At 49.1% G+C, this 24,385-nt stretch overlaps 1 protein-coding gene and 25 non-coding genes across 26 annotated transcripts in view; 1 reads left to right on the top strand and 25 right to left on the bottom strand.

The window, feature by feature from the left end:
- large2 (LARGE xylosyl- and glucuronyltransferase 2) overlaps positions 1 to 24,385 on the top strand; it is a 102,682-nt gene that overhangs the window by 36,696 nt on the left and 41,601 nt on the right. The gene's annotated exons all lie outside the window — the stretch shown is intronic.
- Positions 1,006 to 1,077, bottom strand: trnae-uuc (transfer RNA glutamic acid (anticodon UUC)). The gene has a single exon. It is a non-coding gene; the product is annotated as a tRNA-Glu (tRNA).
- trnae-cuc (transfer RNA glutamic acid (anticodon CUC)) lies at positions 2,076 to 2,147 on the bottom strand. Its single transcript has one exon. It is a non-coding gene; the product is annotated as a tRNA-Glu (tRNA).
- On the bottom strand, positions 3,324 to 3,395 carry trnae-uuc (transfer RNA glutamic acid (anticodon UUC)). Its single transcript has one exon. It is a non-coding gene; the product is annotated as a tRNA-Glu (tRNA).
- On the bottom strand, positions 3,503 to 3,574 carry trnae-uuc (transfer RNA glutamic acid (anticodon UUC)). Its single transcript has one exon. It is a non-coding gene; the product is annotated as a tRNA-Glu (tRNA).
- On the bottom strand, positions 4,215 to 4,286 carry trnae-cuc (transfer RNA glutamic acid (anticodon CUC)). The gene has a single exon. It is a non-coding gene; the product is annotated as a tRNA-Glu (tRNA).
- trnae-uuc (transfer RNA glutamic acid (anticodon UUC)) lies at positions 5,113 to 5,184 on the bottom strand. The gene has a single exon. It is a non-coding gene; the product is annotated as a tRNA-Glu (tRNA).
- trnae-cuc (transfer RNA glutamic acid (anticodon CUC)) lies at positions 5,469 to 5,540 on the bottom strand. The gene has a single exon. It is a non-coding gene; the product is annotated as a tRNA-Glu (tRNA).
- On the bottom strand, positions 7,084 to 7,155 carry trnae-uuc (transfer RNA glutamic acid (anticodon UUC)). Its single transcript has one exon. It is a non-coding gene; the product is annotated as a tRNA-Glu (tRNA).
- Positions 8,151 to 8,222, bottom strand: trnak-cuu (transfer RNA lysine (anticodon CUU)). Its single transcript has one exon. It is a non-coding gene; the product is annotated as a tRNA-Lys (tRNA).
- On the bottom strand, positions 9,219 to 9,290 carry trnae-cuc (transfer RNA glutamic acid (anticodon CUC)). Its single transcript has one exon. It is a non-coding gene; the product is annotated as a tRNA-Glu (tRNA).
- trnae-uuc (transfer RNA glutamic acid (anticodon UUC)) lies at positions 10,117 to 10,188 on the bottom strand. Its single transcript has one exon. It is a non-coding gene; the product is annotated as a tRNA-Glu (tRNA).
- Positions 10,473 to 10,544, bottom strand: trnae-cuc (transfer RNA glutamic acid (anticodon CUC)). The gene has a single exon. It is a non-coding gene; the product is annotated as a tRNA-Glu (tRNA).
- On the bottom strand, positions 11,371 to 11,442 carry trnae-uuc (transfer RNA glutamic acid (anticodon UUC)). The gene has a single exon. It is a non-coding gene; the product is annotated as a tRNA-Glu (tRNA).
- trnae-uuc (transfer RNA glutamic acid (anticodon UUC)) lies at positions 12,445 to 12,516 on the bottom strand. Its single transcript has one exon. It is a non-coding gene; the product is annotated as a tRNA-Glu (tRNA).
- On the bottom strand, positions 13,512 to 13,583 carry trnak-cuu (transfer RNA lysine (anticodon CUU)). Its single transcript has one exon. It is a non-coding gene; the product is annotated as a tRNA-Lys (tRNA).
- trnak-cuu (transfer RNA lysine (anticodon CUU)) lies at positions 14,222 to 14,293 on the bottom strand. Its single transcript has one exon. It is a non-coding gene; the product is annotated as a tRNA-Lys (tRNA).
- On the bottom strand, positions 14,937 to 15,008 carry trnae-uuc (transfer RNA glutamic acid (anticodon UUC)). The gene has a single exon. It is a non-coding gene; the product is annotated as a tRNA-Glu (tRNA).
- Positions 15,830 to 15,901, bottom strand: trnae-uuc (transfer RNA glutamic acid (anticodon UUC)). The gene has a single exon. It is a non-coding gene; the product is annotated as a tRNA-Glu (tRNA).
- Positions 16,188 to 16,259, bottom strand: trnae-cuc (transfer RNA glutamic acid (anticodon CUC)). Its single transcript has one exon. It is a non-coding gene; the product is annotated as a tRNA-Glu (tRNA).
- On the bottom strand, positions 17,616 to 17,687 carry trnae-cuc (transfer RNA glutamic acid (anticodon CUC)). The gene has a single exon. It is a non-coding gene; the product is annotated as a tRNA-Glu (tRNA).
- On the bottom strand, positions 19,045 to 19,116 carry trnae-cuc (transfer RNA glutamic acid (anticodon CUC)). Its single transcript has one exon. It is a non-coding gene; the product is annotated as a tRNA-Glu (tRNA).
- Positions 20,293 to 20,364, bottom strand: trnae-uuc (transfer RNA glutamic acid (anticodon UUC)). Its single transcript has one exon. It is a non-coding gene; the product is annotated as a tRNA-Glu (tRNA).
- On the bottom strand, positions 21,007 to 21,078 carry trnae-cuc (transfer RNA glutamic acid (anticodon CUC)). The gene has a single exon. It is a non-coding gene; the product is annotated as a tRNA-Glu (tRNA).
- trnae-cuc (transfer RNA glutamic acid (anticodon CUC)) lies at positions 21,541 to 21,612 on the bottom strand. The gene has a single exon. It is a non-coding gene; the product is annotated as a tRNA-Glu (tRNA).
- On the bottom strand, positions 23,687 to 23,758 carry trnae-cuc (transfer RNA glutamic acid (anticodon CUC)). Its single transcript has one exon. It is a non-coding gene; the product is annotated as a tRNA-Glu (tRNA).

Raw genomic sequence — 24,385 nt, 5'->3', positions numbered from 1 at the left:
TGACATTATATAAAGATATATTTTTGAAGATTACCTGGAATAGGAAATTCCAAAGATGTTTCAACAAAGCAAACTCACCGAGTCCTTTTTGACCCACTTATGCATCTGATTTCAATGCCTCATGAACTCAACTCGTGCCATTCACAAAAGCATGTCTCCCCTGAACGGGAATCAAACCCGGGTAGCAGTGGTGAGAGCAGCGAATCCGAGCCATGATTAGACCATCAGGGACTTTGCGGTTCTAAAACTCTCTCTGCGTCAATCAGGTAAGGGGGTAGGCCATTGAGCAAAAGTCAACGCCTCGTGACCTCATGCCTTTCACAAAAGCAGGTATTCCCTGACCGGGAATCGAACCCGACCACAGCGGTGAAAGCGCCAAATCCGAGCCACTAGACCGGTGTGGGCAAACTTTTTGGCTCGGGGGCCGCATTGACTTTTAAAATTTGACAGAAGGGCCAGGTCAGCACGAGCTATGGTACATTAAAAAAAAAAATGCATTTGTTGACAGTCCATATCAAACATCAACAGAACAAACTTCAAACCAATGCGCCACCTGGCGGTGAAATGCCTGTCAATACAAGTCCAATTGAAATGAATGCAATCATTCACATCGAACCTTAATTGTGGACCAACCTTCGGCGGGCCGGATTAAAAAGACCAAGGGGCCGGATTCGGCCCGTGGGCCGTAGTTTGCCGACCTCTGCACTAGACCATCAGGGACAGAGATCCTCGAAAAACTGTTTCCACCTCAATCTGTGAAGGGAGTGGCGAAGCGGGAAAGTGAAGGCCTCGTGAAATGAACCAATGCCATTCACAAAATCAGCTTATCCCTGACCGGGAATCTAACCTGGGGTGTGGCGGAGGAAGCGTCGAACCTGAGCCACTAGACCATCAGGGAAACAGCTCTTCTAAAAAACTGTTTCCCTCTCAATCTGTTAAGGGAGTGACGTAGTGCCAAAGTAAATACCTCATGAACTGAATTCATGCCTTTCACAACAGCAGGTTTTCCCTGACCGGGAATCGAACTCGGAGCGTGGCGGTGAAAGCGCCAAATCCTATCAACTAGACCATCAGGGAAAAAGCTCTTCCAAAAACTGTATCCCCCTCAATCTATTAAGGACGTGACATCGCGCCAAAGAAAATGCCTCGTGTACTGAACCAATGCCATTCACAAAAGGAGCTTTTCCCTGAACAGGAATCGAACCCGGGCTGTGGCGGTGAGAATGCCAAATCCGAGCCACTAGACCATCAGGGAAACAGCTCTTCTGAAAACTGTTTCCCCCTCAATCTGTTAAGGGAGTGACGTAGCACCAAAGCGATTGCCTTGTGAACTAAACCAATGCCATTCACAAAAGGAGCTTTTCCCTGACCGGGAATCGAACCCGGGCCATGTCGGTGAGAACGCCAAATCCTAGCTACTAGACCATCATGGACTGAGCTTTGCTAAAAAATGTTACTCCCTCAATCTGTTAAGGGAGTGACGTAGCACCAAAGCAATTGCCTCGTGAACTGAACCAATGCCACTCACGAAATCAGCTTTTCCCGGATGGGGAATCGAACCCCGGCCGCAGCAGTGAAAGCGCCAAATCCGAGCCACTAGACCGTCAGGGAAAGCGCTCTTCTACAAAAACGTGTCTCTCCATCAATCTGTTCAGGGAGTGCTGTAGCACCCAAGTGAATGCCTCGTGAACGGAACTCATGCCTTTCACAAAAGCAGGTATTCCCTGACCGGGAATCGAAACCAGAGCCACAGCGTTGAAAGCACCAAATCCTAGCCACGAGACCATCAGGGACAGACCTCTTCCAAAAACCATTTCTCCCTCAATCTTAAGGGAGTGACGTAGTGCCAAAGTAAATGCCTCGTGAACTGAACCAATGCCATTCACAAAAGGAGCTTTTCCCTGACTGGGAATCAACCCCAGGCCGTGGCGGTGAGAACAACAAATCCTAGCCACTAGACCATCAGGGACTAATCGTTTCAAAAAACTGTTACTCCCTCAATCTGTTCAGGGAGTGACGGAGCGCCAAAGAAAATGCCTCGTGAACTGAACCAATGCCATTCACAAAAGGAGCTTTTCCCTGACCGGGAATCGAACCCAGGCCATGGCGGTGAGAACGCCAAATCCTAGCCACTAGACCATCAGGGATTGAGTTCTTCTGAAAACTGTTTCTCCCTCAATCCGTTAAGAAATCGACGGAGCGCCAATGTGATTGCCTCGTGAACTGAACCAATGGCATTCACAAAATCAGCTTTTCCTTGACCAGGAAACGAACTCGGAGCGTGGCGGTGAGAATGCCAAATCCTAGCCACTCGACCATCACGGACTGAGCTTTTATGAAAACTGTTTCTCCCTCAATCTATTAAGGGAGTGACGTAGTGCCAAAGTAAATGCCTCATGAAGTGAACCAATGCCATTCACAAAAGGAGCTTTTTCCTGACTGGGAATCGAACCAAGGCCGTGGCGGTGAGAACACCAAATCCTAGCCACTAGCCCGTAAGGGACTGAGCGCTTCTAAAAACTGTTAATCCATCAATCTGTTCAGGGAGTGACGTCGCGCCAAAGCGAATGTCTCGTGAACTGAACCAATGCCATTCAAAAAATCTGCTTTTCCTTGACCGGGAAACGAACTCGGAGCGTGGCGGTGAGAATGCCAAATCCTAGCCACTCGACCATCACGGACTGAGCTCTTATGAAAACTGTTTCTCCCTCAATCTGTTAAGAAAGCGACATCGCGCCAAAGTGATTGCCTCGTGAACTGAACCAATGGCATTCACAAAATCAGCTTTTCCCTGACCGGGAATCGAACCCGGGCCGCAGCTGTGAAAGCGCCAAATCCTAGCCACTAGACCATCAGGGAAACAGCTCTTCTAAAAAACTGTTTCCCCCTCAATCTGTTAAGGGAGTGACGTAGCGCCAAAATTAAATGCCTCGTGAACTGAACCAATGCCATTCACAATAGGAGCTTTTTCCTGACCGGGAATCAAACCCGGGCCGTGGCGGTGAGAACACCAAATCCTCGCCACTAGACCATCAGTGAAAGAGCTCTTCTAAAAGCGGTTTCCCCCTCAATCTATTAAGGGAGTGACATCGCGCCAAAGAAAATGCCTCGTGAACTGAACCAATGCCATTCACAAAAGGAGCTTTTCCCTGACCGGGAATCGAACCCAGGCCATGGCGGTGGGAACGCCAAATCCTAGCCACTAGACCATTAGGGTTTGAGCTCTTCTGAAATCTGTTTCTCCCTCAATCTGTTAAGGGAGTGACGGAGCGCCAAAGAAAATGCCTCGTGAACTGAACCAATGGCATTCACAAAATTAGCTGTTCCCTGACCGGGAATCGAACCCGGGCCGCAGCGGTGAAAGCGCCAAATCCTTGCCATTAGACCATCAGGGAAACAGCTCTTCTAAAAACTGATTCCCCCTCAATCTGTTAAGGGAGTGACGTAGCGCCAAAATTAAATGCCTCGTGAACTGAACCAATGTCATTCACAAAAGGAGCTTTTCCCCGACTGGGAATCGAACCCAGGCCGCAGCAGTGAAAGCACCAAATCCTAGCCACTAGACCATCAGGGACTGAGCTTTTCGAAAAACTGTTACTCCCTCAATCTGTTCAGGGAGTGACGTCGCGCCAAAGCAAATGTCTCGTGAACTGAACCAATAAATTTCACTAAAGGAGCTTTTCCCTGGCCGGGAATCGAACCCAGGCCGCAGCAGTGAAAGCACCAAATCCTAGCAACTAGACCATCAGGGACTGAGCTTTTCTAAAAACTGTTACTCCCTCAATCCGTCCAGGGAGTGACGTGGCGCCAAAGAAAATGCCTCGTGAACTGAACCAATGCCATTCACAAAAGGAGCTTTTCCCTGACCGGGAACCGAACCCGGGCCGTGGCGGTGAGAACGCCAAATCCTAGCCACTAGACCATCAGGGACTGAGCTTTACTGAAAACTGTTACTCCCTCAATCTGTTCAGGGAGTGACGTCACACCAAAAAAAATGCCTTGTGAACTGAACCAATGCCATTCACAAGAGGAGCTTTTTCCTGACCGGGAATCGAACGCGGGCCGTGGCAGTGAGAACACCAAATCCTTGCCACTCGACCATCAGGGAAAGAGCTCTTCTAAAAACGGTTTCCCCCTCAATCTATTAAGGGAGTGACATCGCGCCAAAGAAAATGCCTCGTGACCTGAACAAATGCCATTCACAAAAGGAGCTTTTCCCTGACCGGGTATCGAACCCGGGCCGTGGCGGTGAGAACGCCAAATCCTAGCCACTAGACCATCAGGGATTAAGCTCTTCTGAAAACTGTTTCTCCCTCAATCTGTTAAGAAAGCGACGTAACGCCAATGTGATCGCCTCGTGAACGGAACCAATGGCATTCACACAATCAGCTTTTCCCTGACCGGGAATCGAACCCAGGCCACAGCGGATAAAAAGTGCCAAATCATAGACACTAGACCATCAGTGAAACAGCTCTTCTAAAAACTGTTTCCCGCTCAATCTGTTAAGGGAGTGACATAGTGCCAAAGCGAATGTCTCGTGAACTGAACCAATGAATTTCACTAAAGGAGCTTTTCCCTGGCCGGGAATCGCACCCAAACCCGGGCCGCCGCAGTGAAAGCACCAAATCATACCCACTAGACCATCAGTGAAACAGCTCTTCTAAAAACTGTTTCCCCCTCAATCTGTTAAGGGAGTGACATAGTGCCAAAGTAAATGCCTCGTGAACTGAACCAATGCCATTCACAAAAGGAGCTTTTTCCTGACCGGGAATCAAACCCAGGCCGTGGCGGTGAGAACACCAAAGCCTAGTCACTAGACCATAAGGGACTGTGCGTTTCTAAAAACTGTTACTCCCTCAATCTGTTCAGGGAGTGACGTAGCGCCAAAGCGAATGTCTCGTGAACTGAACCAATGCCATTCACAAAAGGAGCCTTTACCTGACCAGGAATCAAACGCGGGCCGTGGCGGTGAGAACGCCAAATCCTAGCCACTAGACCATCAGGGACTGAACTTTGCTATAAAGTGTTACTCCCTCAATCTGTTCAGGGAGTGACGTCGCGCCAAAGAAAATGCCTCGTGAATTGAACCAATGCCATTCACAAAAGCAGCTTTTCCCTGACCGGGAATCGAACCCGGGCCGTGGCGGTGAAAACGCCAAATCCTAGCCACTAGACCATCAGGGACTGAGCTTTACTGAAAACTGTTACTCCCTCAATCTGTTCAGGGAGTGACGTCACACCAAAGAAAATGCCTTGTGAACTGAACCAATGCCATTCACAAGAGGAGCTTTTTCCTGACCGGGAATTGAACGCGGGCCGTGGCAGTGAGAACACCAAATCCTTGCCACTCGACCATCAGGGAAAGAGCTCTTCTAAAAACGGTTTCCCCCTCTATCTATTAAGGGAGTGACATCGCGCCAAAGAAAATGCCTCGTGAACTGAACAAATGCCATTCACAAAAGGAGCTTTTCCCTGACCGGGAATCGAACCCGGGCCGTGGCGGTGAGAACGCCAAATCCTAGCCACTAGACCATCAGGGATTAAGCTCTTCTGAAAACTGTTTCTCCCTCAATCTGTTAAGAAAGCGACGTAACGCCAATGTGATCGCCTCGTGAACGGAACCAATGGCATTCACACAATCAGCTTTTCCCTGACCGGGAATCGAACCCAGGCCACAGCGGATAAAAAGTGCCAAATCATAGACACTAGACCATCAGTGAAACAGCTCTTCTAAAAACTGTTTCCCGCTCAATCTGTTAAGGGAGTGACATAGTGCCAAAGCGAATGTCTCGTGAACTGAACCAATGAATTTCACTAAAGGAGCTTTTCCCTGGCCGGGAATCGCACCCAAACCCGGGCCGCCGCAGTGAAAGCACCAAATCATACCCACTAGACCATCAGTGAAACAGCTCTTCTAAAAACTGTTTCCCCCTCAATCTGTTAAGGGAGTGACATAGTGCCAAAGTAAATGCCTCGTGAACTGAACCAATGCCATTCACAAAAGGAGCTTTTTCCTGACCGGGAATCAAACCCAGGCCGTGGCGGTGAGAACACCAAAGCCTAGTCACTAGACCATAAGGGACTGTGCGTTTCTAAAAACTGTTACTCCCTCAATCTGTTCAGGGAGTGACGAAGCGCCAAAGCGAATGTCTCGTGAACTGAACCAATGCCATTCACAAAAGGAGCCTTTACCTGACCAGGAATCGAACGCGGGCCGTGGCAGTGAGAACGCCAAATCCTAGCCACTAGACCATCAGGGACTGAACTTTGCTATAAAGTGTTACTCCCTCAATCTGTTCAGGGAGTGACGTCGCGCCAAAGAAAATGCCTCGTGAACTGAACCAATGCCATTCACAAAAGGAGCTTTTTCCTGACCGGGAATTGAACCCAGGCCGTGGCGGTGATAACACCAAATCCGAGCCACTAGCCCATAAGGGACTGAGCATTTCGAAAAACTGTTAATCCATCAATCTGTTCAGGGAATGACGTCGTGCCAAAACGAATATCTCGTGAACTGAACCAATGAATTTCACTAAAGGAGCTTTTCCCTGGCCGGGAATCGCACCCAAACCCTGGCCGCCGCAGTGAAAGCACCCAATCATACCACTAGACCATCAGTGAAACAGCTCTTCTAAAAACTGTTTCCCCCTCAATCTGTTAAGGGAGTGACATAGTGCCAAAGTAAATGCCTCGTGAACTGAACCAATGCCATTCACAAAAGGAGCTTTTTCCTGACCGGGAATCAAACCCAGGCCGTGGCGGTGAGAACACCAAAGCCTAGTCACTAGACCATAAGGGACTGTGCGTTTCTAAAAACTGTTATTACCTCAATTTATTAAGAGAGTGACGTAGCGCCAAAGCGAATGTCTCGTGAACTGAACCAATGATATTCACAAAATCAGCTTTTCCTTGATCGGAAATCGAACTCGGAGCGTGGCGTTGAGAATGCCAAATCCTAGCCACTAGACCATCACGGACTGAGCTCTTACGAAAACTGTTTCTCCCTCAATCTGTTAAGAAAGCGACGTAGCGCCAAAGTGATCGCATCGTGAACTGAACCAATGGCATTCACAAAATCAGCTTTTCCCTGACCGGGAATCGAACCCGGGCCGCGGCGGTGAAAGCACCAAATCCTACCCACTAGACCATCAGGGAAAGAGCTTTCTAAAAACTGTTTGCCCCTCAATCTTAAGGGAGTGACGTAGCGCCAAAGTAAATGGCTCGTGAACTGAACCAATGCCATTCACAAAAGGAGCTTTTTCCTGACCGGGAATCGAACCCGAACCTGGGCCGCAGCAGTGAAAGCACCAAATCCAAGTCACTAGACCATCAGGTCAAGAGCTCTTTTAAAAACTGTTTCCCCCTCAATCTATGAAGGGAGTGACGATGCGCCAAAGTAAATGCCTCGTGAACTGAACCAATGCCATTCATAAATGGAGCTTTTCCCTGAGCGGAAATCGAACCCGAGCCGTGGCGGTGAGAACGCCAAATCCGAGCCACTCGACCATCAGGGAGTGGTCTTCTAAAAAATGTTTCCCCCTCAATCTGTTCAGGGAGTGATGTTGCGCCAAAGCGAATGTCTTGTGAACTGAACCAATGCCATTCACAAAAGGAGCTTTTCCCTGACCGGGAATCGAACGCGGGCCGTGGCAGCGAGAACGCCAAATCCTAGCCACGAGACCATCAGGGACTGAGCTTTGCTAAAAACTGTTACTCCCTCTATCTGTTCAGGGAGTGACGTCGCGCCAAAGAAAATGCCTCGTGAACTGAACCAATGCCATTCACAAAAGGAGCTTTTCCCTGACCGAGAATCGAACCCAGGCCTTGGCGGCGAGAACCCCAAATCCTAGCCACTAGACCATCAGGGACTGAGCTTCACTAAAAACTGTTAGTCCCTCAATCTGTTCAGGGAGTGACGTCACACAAGAAAATGCCTCGTGAACTGAACCAATGCCATTCACAATAGGAGCTTTTTCCTGACCGGGAATCAAACCCGGGCCGTGGCGGTGAGAACACCAAATCCTCGCCACTAGACCATCAGTGAAAGAGCTCTTCTAAAAACTGTTTCCCCCTCAATCTATTAAGGGAGTGACATCGCGCCAAAGAAAATGCCTCGTGAACTGAACCAATGCCATTCACAAAAGGACCTTTTCCCTGACCGGGAATCGAACCCGGGCCGTGGAGGCAAGAACCCCAAATCCTAGCCACTAGACCATCAGGGACTGAGCTTTACCAAAAACTGTTACTCCCTCAATCTGTTCAGGGAGTGACGTCGCACCAAAGAAAATGCCTCGTGAACTGAACCAATGCCTTTCACAAAAGGAGCTTTTTCCTGACCGGGAATCAAACCCGGGCCATGGCGGTGAGAGCGCCAAATCCTAGCCACTAGACCATCAGTGAAAGAGCTCTTCTAAAAACTGTTTCCCCCTCAATCTATGAAGGGAGTGACATCGCGCCAAAGAAAATGCCTCGTGAACTGAACCAATGCCATTCACAAAAGGAGCTTTTCTCTGACCGGGAATCGAACCCGGGCCGTGGCGGTGAGAACACCAAATCCTAGCCACTAGACCATCAGGGACTGAGCTTTTCGAAAAACTGTTACTCCCTCAATCTGTTCAGGGAGTGACGTCGCGCCAAAGCAAATGTCTCGTGAACTGAACCAATAAATTTCACTAAAGGAGCTTTTCCCTGGCCGGGAATCGAACCCAGGCCGCAGCAGTGAAAGCACCAAATCCTAGCAACTAGACCATCAGGGACTGAGCTTTTCTAAAAACTGTTACTCCCTCAATCCGTCCAGGGAGTGACGTGGCGCCAAAGAAAATGCCTCGTGAACTGAACCAATGCCATTCACAAAAGGAGCTTTTCCCTGACCGGGAACCGAACCCGGGCCGTGGCGGTGAGAACGCCAAATCCTAGCCACTAGACCATCAGGGACTGAGCTTTACTGAAAACTGTTACTCCCTCAATCTGTTCAGGGAGTGACGTCACACCAAAAAAAATGCCTTGTGAACTGAACCAATGCCATTCACAAGAGGAGCTTTTTCCTGACCGGGAATCGAACGCGGGCCGTGGCAGTGAGAACACCAAATCCTTGCCACTCGACCATCAGGGAAAGAGCTCTTCTAAAAACGGTTTCCCCCTCAATCTATTAAGGGAGTGACATCGCGCCAAAGAAAATGCCTCGTGACCTGAACAAATGCCATTCACAAAAGGAGCTTTTCCCTGACCGGGTATCGAACCCGGGCCGTGGCGGTGAGAACGCCAAATCCTAGCCACTAGACCATCAGGGATTAAGCTCTTCTGAAAACTGTTTCTCCCTCAATCTGTTAAGAAAGCGACGTAACGCCAATGTGATCGCCTCGTGAACGGAACCAATGGCATTCACACAATCAGCTTTTCCCTGACCGGGAATCGAACCCAGGCCACAGCGGATAAAAAGTGCCAAATCATAGACACTAGACCATCAGTGAAACAGCTCTTCTAAAAACTGTTTCCCGCTCAATCTGTTAAGGGAGTGACATAGTGCCAAAGCGAATGTCTCGTGAACTGAACCAATGAATTTCACTAAAGGAGCTTTTCCCTGGCCGGGAATCGCACCCAAACCCGGGCCGCCGCAGTGAAAGCACCAAATCATACCCACTAGACCATCAGTGAAACAGGTCTTCTAAAAACTGTTTCCCCCTCAATCTGTTAAGGGAGTGACATAGTGCCAAAGTAAATGCCTCGTGAACTGAACCAATGCCATTCACAAAAGGAGCTTTTTCCTGACCGGGAATCAAACCCAGGCCGTGGCGGTGAGAACACCAAAGCCTAGTCACTAGACCATAAGGGACTGTGCGTTTCTAAAAACTGTTACTCCCTCAATCTGTTCAGGGAGTGACGTAGCGCCAAAGCGAATGTCTCGTGAACTGAACCAATGCCATTCACAAAAGGAGCCTTTACCTGACCAGGAATCAAACGCGGGCCGTGGCGGTGAGAACGCCAAATCCTAGCCACTAGACCATCAGGGACTGAACTTTGCTATAAAGTGTTACTCCCTCAATCTGTTCAGGGAGTGACGTCGCGCCAAAGAAAATGCCTCGTGAATTGAACCAATGCCATTCACAAAAGCAGCTTTTCCCTGACCGGGAATCGAACCCGGGCCGTGGCGGTGAAAACGCCAAATCCTAGCCACTAGACCATCAGGGACTGAGCTTTACTGAAAACTGTTACTCCCTCAATCTGTTCAGGGAGTGACGTCACACCAAAGAAAATGCCTTGTGAACTGAACCAATGCCATTCACAAGAGGAGCTTTTTCCTGACCGGGAATTGAACGCGGGCCGTGGCAGTGAGAACACCAAATCCTTGCCACTCGACCATCAGGGAAAGAGCTCTTCTAAAAACGGTTTCCCCCTCTATCTATTAAGGGAGTGACATCGCGCCAAAGAAAATGCCTCGTGAACTGAACAAATGCCATTCACAAAAGGAGCTTTTCCCTGACCGGGAATCGAACCCGGGCCGTGGCGGTGAGAACGCCAAATCCTAGCCACTAGACCATCAGGGATTAAGCTCTTCTGAAAACTGTTTCTCCCTCAATCTGTTAAGAAAGCGACGTAACGCCAATGTGATCGCCTCGTGAACGGAACCAATGGCATTCACACAATCAGCTTTTCCCTGACCGGGAATCGAACCCAGGCCACAGCGGTTAAAAAGTGCCAAATCATAGACACTAGACCATCAGTGAAACAGCTCTTCTAAAAACTGTTTCCCGCTCAATCTGTTAAGGGAGTGACATAGTGCCAAAGCGAATGTCTCGTGAACTGAACCAATGAATTTCACTAAAGGAGCTTTTCCCTGGCCGGGAATCGCACCCAAACCCGGGCCGCCGCAGTGAAAGCACCAAATCATACCCACTAGACCATCAGTGAAACAGCTCTTCTAAAAACTGTTTCCCCCTCAATCTGTTAAGGGAGTGACATAGTGCCAAAGTAAATGCCTCGTGAACTGAACCAATGCCATTCACAAAAGGAGCTTTTTCCTGACCGGGAATCAAACCCAGGCCGTGGCGGTGAGAACACCAAAGCCTAGTCACTAGACCATAAGGGACTGTGCGTTTCTAAAAACTGTTACTCCCTCAATCTGTTCAGGGAGTGACGAAGCGCCAAAGCGAATGTCTCGTGAACTGAACCAATGCCATTCACAAAAGGAGCCTTTACCTGACCAGGAATCGAACGCGGGCCGTGGCAGTGAGAACGCCAAATCCTAGCCACTAGACCATCAGGGACTGAACTTTGCTATAAAGTGTTACTCCCTCAATCTGTTCAGGGAGTGACGTCGCGCCAAAGAAAATGCCTCGTGAATTGAACCAATGCCATTCACAAAAGCAGCTTTTCCCTGACCGGGAATCAAACCCGGGCCGTGGCGGTGAAAACGCCAAATCCTTGCCACTAGACCATCAGGGACTGAGCTTTACCAAAAACTGTTACTCCCTCAATCTGTTCAGGGAGTGACGTCGCACCAAAGAAAATGCCTCGTGAACTGAACCAATGCCTTTTAACAAAAGGAGCTTTTTCCTGACCGGGAATCAAACCCGGGCCGTGGCGGTGAGAACGCCAAATCCTAGCCACTAGACCATCAGTGAAAGAGCTCTTCTAAAAACTGTTTCCCCCTCAATCTATGAAGGGAGTGACATTGCGCCAAAGAAAATGCCTCGTGAACTGAACCAATGCCATTCACAAAAGGAGCTTTTTCCTGACCGGGAATTGAACCCAGGCCGTGGCGGTGATAACACCAAATCCGAGCCACTAGCCCATAAGGGACTGAGCATTTCGAAAAACTGTTAATCCATCAATCTGTTCAGGGAATGACGTCGTGCCAAAACGAATATCTCGTGAACTGAACCAATGAATTTCACTAAAGGAGCTTTTCCCTGGCCGGGAATCGCACCCAAACCCTGGCCGCCGCAGTGAAAGCACCCAATCATACCACTAGACCATCAGTGAAACAGCTCTTCTAAAAACTGTTTCCCCCTCAATCTGTTAAGGGAGTGACATAGTGCCAAAGTAAATGCCTCGTGAACTGAACCAATGCCATTCACAAAAGGAGCTTTTTCCTGACCGGGAATCAAACCCAGGCCGTGGCGGTGAGAACACCAAAGCCTAGTCACTAGACCATAAGGGACTGTGCGTTTCTAAAAACTGTTATTACCTCAATTTATTAAGAGAGTGACGTAGCGCCAAAGCGAATGTCTCGTGAACTGAACCAATGATATTCACAAAATCAGCTTTTCCTTGATCGGAAATCGAACTCGGAGCGTGGCGTTGAGAATGCCAAATCCTAGCCACTAGACCATCACGGACTGAGCTCTTACGAAAACTGTTTCTCCCTCAATCTGTTAAGAAAGCGACGTAGCGCCAAAGTGATCGCATCGTGAACTGAACCAATGGCATTCACAAAATCAGCTTTTCCCTGACCGGGAATCGAACCCGGGCCGCGGCGGTGAAAGCACCAAATCCTACCCACTAGACCATCAGGGAAAGAGCTTTCTAAAAACTGTTTGCCCCTCAATCTTAAGGGAGTGACGTAGCGCCAAAGTAAATGGCTCGTGAACTGAACCAATGCCATTCACAAAAGGAGCTTTTTCCTGACCGGGAATCGAACCCGAACCTGGGCCGCAGCAGTGAAAGCACCAAATCCAAGTCACTAGACCATCAGGTCAAGAGCTCTTTTAAAAACTGTTTCCCCCTCAATCTATGAAGGGAGTGACGATGCGCCAAAGTAAATGCCTCGTGAACTGAACCAATGCCATTCATAAATGGAGCTTTTCCCTGAGCGGAAATCGAACCCGAGCCGTGGCGGTGAGAACGCCAAATCCGAGCCACTCGACCATCAGGGAGTGGTCTTCTAAAAAATGTTTCCCCCTCAATCTGTTCAGGGAGTGATGTTGCGCCAAAGCGAATGTCTTGTGAACTGAATCAATGCCATTCACAAAAGGAGCTTTTCCCTGACCGGGAATCGAACGCGGGCCGTGGCAGCGAGAACGCCAAATCCTAGCCACGAGACCATCAGGGACTGAGCTTTGCTAAAAACTGTTACTCCCTCTATCTGTTCAGGGAGTGACGTCGCGCCAAAGAAAATGCCTCGTGAACTGAACCAATGCCATTCACAAAAGGAGCTTTTCCCTGACCGAGAATCGAACCCAGGCCTTGGCGGCGAGAACCCCAAATCCTAGCCACTAGACCATCAGGGACTGAGCTTCACTAAAAACTGTTAGTCCCTCAATCTGTTCAGGGAGTGACGTCACACAAGAAAATGCCTCGTGAACTGAACCAATGCCATTCACAATAGGAGCTTTTTCCTGACCGGGAATCAAACCCGGGCCGTGGCGGTGAGAACACCAAATCCTCGCCACTAGACCATCAGTGAAAGAGCTCTTCTAAAAACTGTTTCCCCCTCAATCTATTAAGGGAGTGACATCGCGCCAAAGAAAATGCCTCGTGAACTGAACCAATGCCATTCACAAAAGGACCTTTTCCCTGACCGGGAATCGAACCCGGGCCGTGGCGGCAAGAACCCCAAATCCTAGCCACTAGACCATCAGGGACTGAGCTTTACCAAAAACTGTTACTCCCTCAATCTGTTCAGGGAGTGACGTCGCACCAAAGAAAATGCCTCGTGAACTGAACCAATGCCTTTCACAAAAGGAGCTTTTTCCTGACCGGGAATCAAACCCGGGCCATGGCGGTGAGAGCGCCAAATCCTAGCCACTAGACCATCAGTGAAAGAGCTCTTCTAAAAACTGTTTCCCCCTCAATCTATGAAGGGAGTGACATCGCGCCAAAGAAAATGCCTCGTGAACTGAACCAATGCCATTCACAAAAGGAGCTTTTCCCTGACCGAGAATCGAACCCAGGCCTTGGCGGCGAGAACCCCAAATCCTAGCCACTAGACCATCAGGGACTGAGCTTCACTAAAAACTGTTAGTCCCTCAATCTGTTCAGGGAGTGACGTCACACAAGAAAATGCCTCGTGAACTGAACCAATGCCATTCACAATAGGAGCTTTTTCCTGACCGGGAATCAAACCCGGGCCGTGGCGGTGAGAACACCAAATCCTCGCCACTAGACCATCAGTGAAAGAGCTCTTCTAAAAACTGTTTCCCCCTCAATCTATTAAGGGAGTGACATCGCGCCAAAGAAAATGCCTCGTGAACTGAACCAATGCCATTCACAAAAGGACCTTTTCCCTGACCGGGAATCGAACCCGGGCCGTGGCGGCAAGAACCCCAAATCCTAGCCACTAGACCATCAGGGACTGAGCTTTACCAAAAACTGTTACTCCCTCAATCTGTTCAGGGAGTGACGTCGCACCAAAGAAAATGCCTCGTGAACTGAACCAATGCCTTTCACAAAAGGAGCTTTTTCCTGACCGGGAATCAAACCCGGGCCATGGCGGTGAGAGCGCCAAATCCTAGCCACTAGACCATCAGTGAAAGAGCTCTTCTAAAAACTGTTTCCCCCTCAATCTATGAAGGGAGTGACATCGCGCCAAAGAAAATGCCTCGTGAACTGAACCAATGCCATTCACAAAAGGAGCTTTTCTCTGACCGGGAATCGAACCCGGGCCGTGGCGGTGAGAACACCAAATCCTAGCCACTAGACCATCAGGGACTGAGCTTTGCTAAGAAAACTGTTACTCCCTCAATCTGTTCAGGGAGTGACGTAGTGCCAAAGTAAATACCTCATGAACTGAATTCATGCCTTTCACAACAGCAGGTATTCCCTGACCGGGAATCGAACTCGGAGCGTGGCGGTGAAAGCGCCAAATCCTAGCCACTAGACAATCAGGGAAAGAGCTCTTCTAAAAACTGTATCCCCCTCAATCTGTTAAGGGAGTGACGTAGCACCAAAATTAAATGCCTCGTGAACTGAACCAATGTCATTCACAAAAGGAGCTTTTCCCTGACTGGGAATCGAACCCAGGCCGCAGCAGTGAAAGCACCAAATCCTAGCCACTAGACCATCAGGGAAAGAGCTCTTCTAAAAACTGTATCCCCCTCAATCTGTTAAGGGAGTGACGTAGCGCCAAAATTAAATGCCTCGTGAACTGAACCAATGTCATTCACAAAAGGAGCTTTTCCCTGACCGGGAATCGAACCCGGGCCGTGTCGGTGAGAACGCCAAATCCTAGCCACTAGACCATCAGGGACTGAGCTTTGCTAAAAACTGTTACTCCCTCAATCTGTTAAGGGAGTGACGTAGCACCAAAGCGATTGCCTCGTGAACTGAACCAATGCCATTCACGAAATCAGCTTTTTCCGGCTGGGGAATCGAACCCCGGCCGCAGCGGTGAAAGCGCCAAATCCGAGCCACTAGACCGTCAGGGAAAGCGCTCTTCTACAAAAACGTGTCTCTCCCTCAATCTGTTCAGGGAGTGCTGTAGTACCCAAGTGAATGCCTCGTGAACGGAACTCATGCCTTTCACAAAAGCAGATATTCCCTGACCGGGAATCGAAACCAGGGCCACAGCGTTGAAAGCACCAAATCCTAGCCACGAGACCATCAGGGACAGAGCGCTTCCAAAAACCATTTCTCCCTCAATCTTAAGGGAGTGACGTAGTGCCAAAGTAAATGCCTTGTGAACTGAACCAATGCCATTCACAAAAGGAGCTTTTCCCTGAGCGGGAATCGAACCGAGGCCATGGCGGTGAGAACGCCAAATCCTAGCCACTACACCATCAGGGATTGAGCTCTTCTGAAAACTGTATCTCCCTCAATCCGTTAAGAAAGTGACGGAGCGCCAAGGTGATTGCCTCGTGAACTGAACCAATGGCATTCACAAAATTAGCTGTTCCCTGACCGGGAATCGAACCCGGGCCGCAGCGGTGAAAGCGCCAAATCCTAGCCATTAGACCATCAGGGAAACAGCTCTTCTAAAAAACTGTTTCCCCCTCAATCTGTTAAGGGAGTGACGTAGCGCCAAAATTAAATGCCTCGTGAACTGAACCGATGTCATTCACAAAAGGAGCCTTTACCTGACCAGGAATCGAACGCGGGCCGTGGCGGTGAGAACGCCAAATCCTAGCCACTAGACCATCAGGGACTGAACTTTGCTATAAAGTGTTACTCCCTCAATCTGTTCAGGGAGTGACGTCGCGCCAAAGACAATGACTCGTGAATTGAACCAATGCCATTCGCAAAAGCAGCTTTTCCCTGACCGGGAATCGAACCCAGGCCGTGGCGGTGAGAACGCCAAATCCTAGCCACTAGACCATCAGGGACTGAGCTTTACCAAAAACTGTTACTCCCTCAATCTGTTCAGGGAGTGACGTCGCACCAAAGAAAATGCCTCGTGAACTGAACCAATGCCTTTTAACAAAAGGAGCTTTTTCCTGACCGGGAATCAAACCCGGGCCGTGGCGGTGAGAACGCCAAATCCTAGCCACTAGACCATCAGGGACTGAGCTTTGCTGAAAACTGTTACTCCCTCAATCTGTTCAGGGAGTGACGTAGCGCCAAAGCGAATGTCTCGTGAACTGAACCAATGCCATTCACAAAAGGAGCCTTTACCTGACCAGGAATCGAACGCGGGCCGTGGCGGTGAGAACACCAAATCCTCGCCACTAGACCATCAGTGAAAGAGCTCTTCTAAAAACGGTTTCCCCCTCAATCTATTAAGGGAGTGACATCGCGCCAAAGAAAATGCCTCGTGAACTGAACAAATGCCATTCACAAAAGGAGCTTTTCCCTGACCGGGAATCGACCCCGGGCCGTGGCGATGAGAACGCCAAATCCTAGCCACTAGACCATCAGGGATTAAGGTCTTCTGAAAACTGTTTCTCCCTCAATCCGTTAAGAAAGCGACGTAACGCCAAAGTGATCACCTCGTGAACGGAACCAATGGCATTCACACAATTAGCTGTTCCCTGACCGGGAATCGAACCCAGGCCACAGCGGATATAAAAAAACGCCAAATCATAGACACTAGACCATCAGTGAAACAGCTCTTCTAAAAACTGTTTCCCGCTCAATCTGTTAAGGGAGTGAAGTAGTGCCAAAGTAAATGCCTCGTGAACTGAACCAATGCCATTCACAAAAGGAGCTTTTTCCTGACCGGGAATCAAAACCAGGCCGTGGCGGTGAGAACACCAAAGCCTAGTCACTAGACCATAAGGGACTGTGCGTTTCTAAAAACTGTTACTCCCTCAATCTGTTCAGGGAGTGACATAGCGCCAAAGCGAATGTCTCGTGAACAGAACCAATGATATTCACAAAATCAGCTTTTCCCTGACCGGGAATCGAACCTGAGCCGCAGCAGTGAAAGCCCCAAATCCAAGCCTTTAGATCATCAGGGAAAGAGCTCTTCCAAAAACTGTTTCCTCCTCAATCTGTTCAGGGAGTGACGTCGTGCCAAAGTAAATGCCTCGTTAACTGAACCAATGCCATTCACAAAAGGAGCTTTTCCCTGAGCGGGAATCAAACACGGGCCGTGGCGGTGAAAACACCAAATCCGAGCCACTCGACCATCAGGGAGAGTTCTTCTAAAAAGTGTTACTCCCTCAATCTGTTCAGGGAGTGACGTCGCGCCAAATAAAATGCCTCGTGAATTGAACCAATGCCATTCACAAAAGCAGCTTTTCCCTGACCGGGAATCGAACCCGGGCCGTGGCGGTGAGAACGCCAAATCCTAGCCACTAGACCATCAGGGACTGAGCTTTACCAAAAACTGTTACTCCCTCAATCTGTTCAGGGAGTGACGTAGTGCCAAAGTAAATACCTCATGAACTGAATTCATGCCTTTCACAACAGCAGGTATTCCCTGACCGGGAATCGAACTCGGAGCGTGGCGGTGAAAGCGCCAAATCCTAGCCACTAGACAATCAGGGAAAGAGCTCTTCAAAAAACTGTATCCCCCTCAATCTATTAAGGACGTGACATCGCGCCAAAGAAAATGCCTCGTGTACTGAACCAATGCCATTCACAAAAGGAGCTTTTCCCTGAACAGGAATCGAACCCGGGCCGTGTCGGTGAGAACGCCAAATCCTAGCCACGAGACCATCAGGGACTGAGCTTTGCTAAAAACTGTTACTCCCTCAATCTGTTAAGGGATGTGACGTAGCACCAAAGCGATTGCCTCGTGAACTGAACCAATGCCATTCACGAAATCAGCTTTTCCCGGATGGGGAATCGAACCCCGGCCGCAGCGGTGAAAGCGCCAAATCCTAGCCACTAGACCATCAGGGATTAAGGTCTTCTGAAAACTGTTTCTCCCTCAATCCGTTAAGAAAGCGACGTAACGCCAAAGTGATCACCTCGTGAACGGAACCAATGGCATTCACACAATCAGCTGTTCCCTGACCGGGAAACGAACCCAGGCCACAGCGGATATAAAAAAAACGCCAAATCATAGACACTAGACCATCAGTGAAACAGCTCTTCTAAAAACTGTTTCCCGCTCAATCTGTTAAGGGAGTGAAGTAGTGCCAAAGTAAATGCCTCGTGAACTGAACCAATGCCATTCACAAAAGGAGCTTTTTCCTGACCGGGAATCAAAACCAGGCCGTGGCGGTGAGAACACCAAAGCCTAGTCACTAGACCATAAGGGACTGTGCGTTTCTAAAAACTGTTACTCCCTCAATCTGTTCAGGGAGTGACATAGCGCCAAAGCGAATGTCTCGTGAACAGAACCAATGATATTCACAAAATCAGCTTTTCCCTGACCGGGAATCGAACCTGAGCCGCAGCAGTGAAAGCCCCAAATCCAAGCCTTTAGATCATCAGGGAAAGAGCTCTTCCAAAAACTGTTTCCTCCTCAATCTGTTCAGGGAGTGACGTCGTGCCAAAGTAAATTCCTCGTTAACTGAACCAATGCCATTCACAAAAGGAGCTTTTCCCTGAGCGGGAATCGAACACGGGCTGTGGCGGTGAAAACACCAAATCCGAGCCACTCGACCATCAGGGAGAGTTCTTCTAAAAAGTGTTACTCCCTCAATCTGTTCAGGGAGTGACGTCGCGCCAAATAAAATGCCTCGTGAATTGAACCAATGCCATTCACAAAAGCAGCTTTTCCCTGACCGGGAATCGAACCCGGGCCGTGGCGGTGAGAACGCCAAATCCTAGCCACTAGACCATCAGGGACTGAGCTTTACCAAAAACTGTTACTCCCTCAATCTGTTCAGGGAGTGACGTAGTGCCAAAGTAAATACCTCATGAACTGAATTCATGCCTTTCACAACAGCAGGTATTCCCTGACCGGGAATCGAACTCGGAGCGTGGCGGTGAAAGCGCCAAATCCTAGCCACTAGACAATCAGGGAAAGAGCTCTTCAAAAAACTGTATCCCCCTCAATCTATTAAGGACGTGACATCGCGCCAAAGAAAATGCCTCGTGTACTGAACCAATGCCATTCACAAAAGGAGCTTTTCCCTGAACAGGAATCGAACCCGGGCCGTGTCGGTGAGAACGCCAAATCCTAGCCACGAGACCATCAGGGACTGAGCTTTGCTAAAAACTGTTACTCCCTCAATCTGTTAAGGGAGTGACGTAGCACCAAAGCGATTGCCTCGTGAACTGAACCAATGCCATTCACGAAATCAGCTTTTCCCGGATGGGGAATCGAACCGCGGCTGCAGCGGTGAAAGCGCCAAATCCGAGCCACTAGACCGTCAGGGAACGCGCTCTTCTATAAAAACGTGTCTCTCCCTCAATCTGTTCAGGGAGTGCTGTAGCACCCAAGTGAATGCCTCGTGAACGGAGCTCATGCCTTTCACAAAAGCAGGTATTCCCTGACCGGGAATCGAAACCAGGGCCACAGCGTTGAAAGCACCAAATCCTAGCCACGAAACCATCAGGGACAGAGCTCTTCCAAAAACCATTTCTCCCTCAATCTTAAGGGAGTGACGTAGTGCCAAAGTAAATGCCTCGTGAACTGAACCAATGCCATTCACAAAAGGAGCTTTTCCCGGACTGGGAATCAAACCCAGGCCGTGGCTGTGAGAACAACAAATCCTAGCCACTAGACCATCAGGGACTAATCGTTTCAAGAAACTGTTACTCCCTCAATCTGTTCAGGGAGTGACGGAGCGCCAAAGAAAATGCCTCGTGAACTGAATCAATGCCATTCACAAAAGGAGCTTTTCCCTGACCGGGAATCGAACCGAGGCCATGGCGGTGAGAACGCCAAATCCTAGCCACTAGACCATCAGGGATTGAGCTCTTCTGAAAACTGTATCTCCCTCAATCCGTTAAGAAAGTGACGGAGCGCCAAGGTGATTGCCTCGTGAACTGAACAAATGGCATTCACAAAATTAGCTGTTCCCTGACCGGGAATCGAACCCGGGCCGCAGCAGTGAAAGCGCCAAATCCTAGCCATTAGACCATCAGGGAAACAGCTCCTCTAAAAAACTGTTTCCCCCTCAATCTGTTAAGGGAGTGACGTAGCGCCAAAATTAAATGCCTCGTGAACTGAACCGATGTCATTCACAAAAGGAGCTTTTCCCTGACTGGGAATCGAACCCAGGCCGCAGCAGTGAAATCACCAAATCCTAGCCACTAGACCATCAGGGACTGAGCTTTGCTGAAAACTGTTACTCCCTCAATCTGTTCAGGGAGTGACATAGTGCCAAAGTAAATGCCTCGTGAACTGAACCAATGCCATTCACAAAAGGAGCTTTTTCCTGACCGGGAATCAAACCCAGGCCGTGGCGGTGAGAACACCAAAGCCTAGTCACTAGACCATAAGGGACTGTGCGTTTCTAAAAACTGTTATTCCCTCAATCTGTTCAGGGAGTGACGTAGCGCCAAAGCGAATGTCTCGTGAACTGAACCAATGCCATTCACAAAAGGAGCCTTTACCTGACCAGGAATCGAACGCGGGCCGTGGCGGTGAGAACGCCAAATCTTAGCCACTAGACCATCAGGGACTGAACTTTGCTATAAAGTGTTACTCCCTCAATCTGTTCAGGGAGTGACGTCGCGCCAAAGACTATGCCTCGTGAATTGAACCAATGCCATTCGCAAAAGCAGCTTTTCCCTGACCGGGAATCGAACCCGGGCCGTGGCGGTGAGAACACCAAATCCTAGCCACTAGACCATCAGGGACTGACCTTTACCAAAAACTGTTACTCCCTCAATCTGTTCAGGGAGTGACGTCGCACCAAAGAAAATGCCTCGTGAACTGAACCAATGCCTTTTAACAAAAGGAGCTTTTTCCTGACCGGGAATAAAACCCGGGCCGTGGCGGTGAGAACGCCAAATCCTAGCCACTAGACCATCAGGGACTGAGCTTTGCTGAAAACTGTTACTCCCTCAATCTGTTCAGGGAGTGACGTCGCACCAAAGAAAATGCCTCGTGAACTGAACCAATGCCATTCAAAAAGGAGCTTTTTCCTGACCGGGAATCAAACCCGGGCCGGAGCGGTGAGAACACCAAATCCTCGCCACTAGACCATCAGTGAAAGAGCTCTTCTAAAAACGGTTTCCCCCTCAATCTATTAAGGGAGTGACATCGCGCCAAAGAAAATGCCTCGTGAACTGAACAAATGCCATTCACAAAAGGAGCTTTTCCCTGACCGGGAATCGAACCCGGGCCATGGCGATGAGAACGCCAAATCCTAGCCACTAGACCATCAGGGATTAAGGTCTTCTGAAAACTGTTTCTCCCTCAATCCGTTAAGAAAGCGACGTAACGCCAAAGTGATCACCTTGTGAACGGAACCAATGGCATTCACACAATCAGCTGTTCCCTGACCGGGAATCGAACCCATGCCACAGCGGATATAAAAAAACGCCAAATCATAGACACTAGACCATCAGTGAAACAGCTCTTCTAAAAACTGTCTCCCGCTCAATCTGTTAAGGGAGTGAAGTAGTGCCAAAGTAAATGCCTAGTGAACTGAACCAATGCCATTCACAAAAGGAGCTTTTTCCTGACCGGGAATCAAAACCAGGCCGTGGCGGTGAGAACACCAAAGCCTAGTCACTAGACCATAAGGGACTGTGCGTTTCTAAAAACTGTTACTCCCTCAATCTGTTCAGGGAGTGACATAGCGCCAAAGTAAATGCCACGTGAACTGAACCAATGCCATTCACAAAAGGAGCTTTTCCCTGGCCGGGAATCACACCCAAAACCGGGCCGCCGCAGTGAAAGCACCAAATCATACCCACTAGAACATCAGTGAAACAGCTCTTCTAAAAACAGTTTCCCCCTCAATCTGTTAAGGGAGTAACATAGTGCCAAAGTAAATGCCTCGTGAACTGAACCAATGCCATTCACAAAAGGAGCTTTTTCCTGACCGGGAATCAAAACCAGGCCGTGGCGGTGAGAACACCAAAGCCTAGTCACTAGACCATAAGGGACTGTGCGTTTCTAAAAACTGTTACTCTCTCAATCTGTTCAGGGAGTGACATAGCGCCAAAGCGAATGTCTCGTGAACAGAACCAATGATATTCACAAAATCAGCTTTTCCCTGACCGGGAATCGAACCTGAGCCGCAGCAGTGAAAGCCCCAAATCCAAGCCTTTAGATCATCAGGGAAAGAGCTCTTCCAAAAACTGTTTCCTCCTCAATCTGTTCAGGGAGTGACGTCGTGCCAAAGTAAATGCCTCGTTAACTGAACCAATGCCATTCACAAAAGGAGCTTTTCCCTGAGCGGGAATCGAACACGGGCCGTGGCGGTGAAAACACCAAATCCGAGCCACTCGACCATCAGGGAGAGTTCTTCTAAAAAGTGTTACTCCCTCAATCTGTTCAGGGAGTGACGTCGCGCCAAATAAAATGCCTCGTGAATTGAACAAATGCCATTCACAAAAGGAGCTTTTCCCTGACCGGGAATCAAACCCAGGCCGTGGCGGTGAGAACACCAAAGCCTAGTCACTAGACCATAAGGTACTGTGCGTTTCTAAAAACTGTTACTCCCTCAATCTGTTCAGGGAGTGACGTAGCGCCAAAGCGAATGTCTCGTGAACTGAACCAATGCCATTCACAAAAGCAGCTTTTCCCTGACCGGGAATCGAACCTGGTCCGTGGCGGTGAGAATGCCAAATCCTAGCCACTAGACCATCAGGGACTGAGCTTTACCAAAAACTGTTACTCCCTCAATCTGTTCAGGGAGTGACGTCGCACCAAAGAAAATGCCTCGTGAACTGAACCAATGCCTTTTAACAAAAGGAGCTTTTTCCTGACCGGGAATCAAACCCAGGCCGTGGCGGTGAGAACACCAAAGCCTAGTCACTAGAGCATAAGGGACTGTGCGTTTCTAAAAACTGTTATTCCCTCAATTTATTAAGAGAGTGACGTAGCGCCAAAGCGAATGTCTCGTGAACTGAACCAATGATATTCACAAAATCAGCTTTTCCTTGATCGGAAATCGAACTCGGAGCGTGGCGGTGAGAACACCAAATCCTAGCCACTAGAACATCAGGGACTGAGCTTTGCTGAAAACTGTTACTCCCTCAATATGTTCAGGGAGTGACGTCGCACCAAAGAAAATGCCTCGTGAACTGAACCAATGCCATTCACAAGAGGAGCTTTTTCCTGACCGGGAATCGAACGCGGGCCGTGGCAGTGAGAACACCAAATCCTTGCCACTCGACCATCAGGGAAAGAGCTCTTCTAAAAACGGTTTCCCCCTCAATCTATTAAGGGAGTGACATCGCGCCAAAGAAAATGCCTCGTGAACTGAACAAATGCCATTCACAAAAGGAGCTTTTCCCTGACCGGGAATCGAACCCGGGCCGTGGCGGTGAGAACGCCAAATCCTAGCCACTAGACCATCAGGGATTAAGCTCTTCTGAAAACTGTTTCTCCCTCAATCCGTTAAGAAAGTGACGTAACGCCAATGTGATCGCCTCGTGAACGGAACCAATGGCATTCACACAATCAGCTTTTCCCTGACCGGGAATCGAACCCAGGCCACAGCAGATAAAAAGCGCCAAATCATAGACACTAGACCATCAGTGAAACAGCTCTTCTAAAAACTGTTTCCCGCTCAATCTGTTAAGGGAGTGACATAGTGCCAAAGCGAATGTCTCGTGAACTGAACCAATGAATTTCACTAAAGGAGCTTTTCCCTGGCCGGGAATCGCACCCAAACCCGGGCCGCCGCAGTGAAAGCACCAAATCATACCCACTAGACCATCAGTGAAACAGCTCTTCTAAAAACTGTTTCCCCCTCAATCTGTTAAGGGAGTGACATAGTGCCAAAGTAAATGCCTCGTGAACTGAACCAATGCCATTCACAAAAGGAGCTTTTTCCTGACCGGGAATCAAACCCAGGCCGTGGAGGTGAGAACACCAAAGCCTAGTCACTAGACCATAAGGTACTGTGCGTTTCTAAAAACTGTTACTCCCTCAATCTGTTCAGGGAGTGACGTAGCGCCAAAGCGAATGTCTCGTGAACTGAACCAA

The sequence above is a fragment of the Hippocampus guttulatus genome, chromosome 3 (assembly GCF_054856545.1).
Source record: "Hippocampus guttulatus isolate MCC_2025c chromosome 3, RoL_Hgut_1.0, whole genome shotgun sequence".
Taxonomy (NCBI): Eukaryota; Metazoa; Chordata; class Actinopteri; order Syngnathiformes; family Syngnathidae; genus Hippocampus; species Hippocampus guttulatus.
The sequence above is the reverse complement of the archived record's forward strand: the minus strand, read 5'-3'. Positions and strand labels throughout refer to the sequence as shown.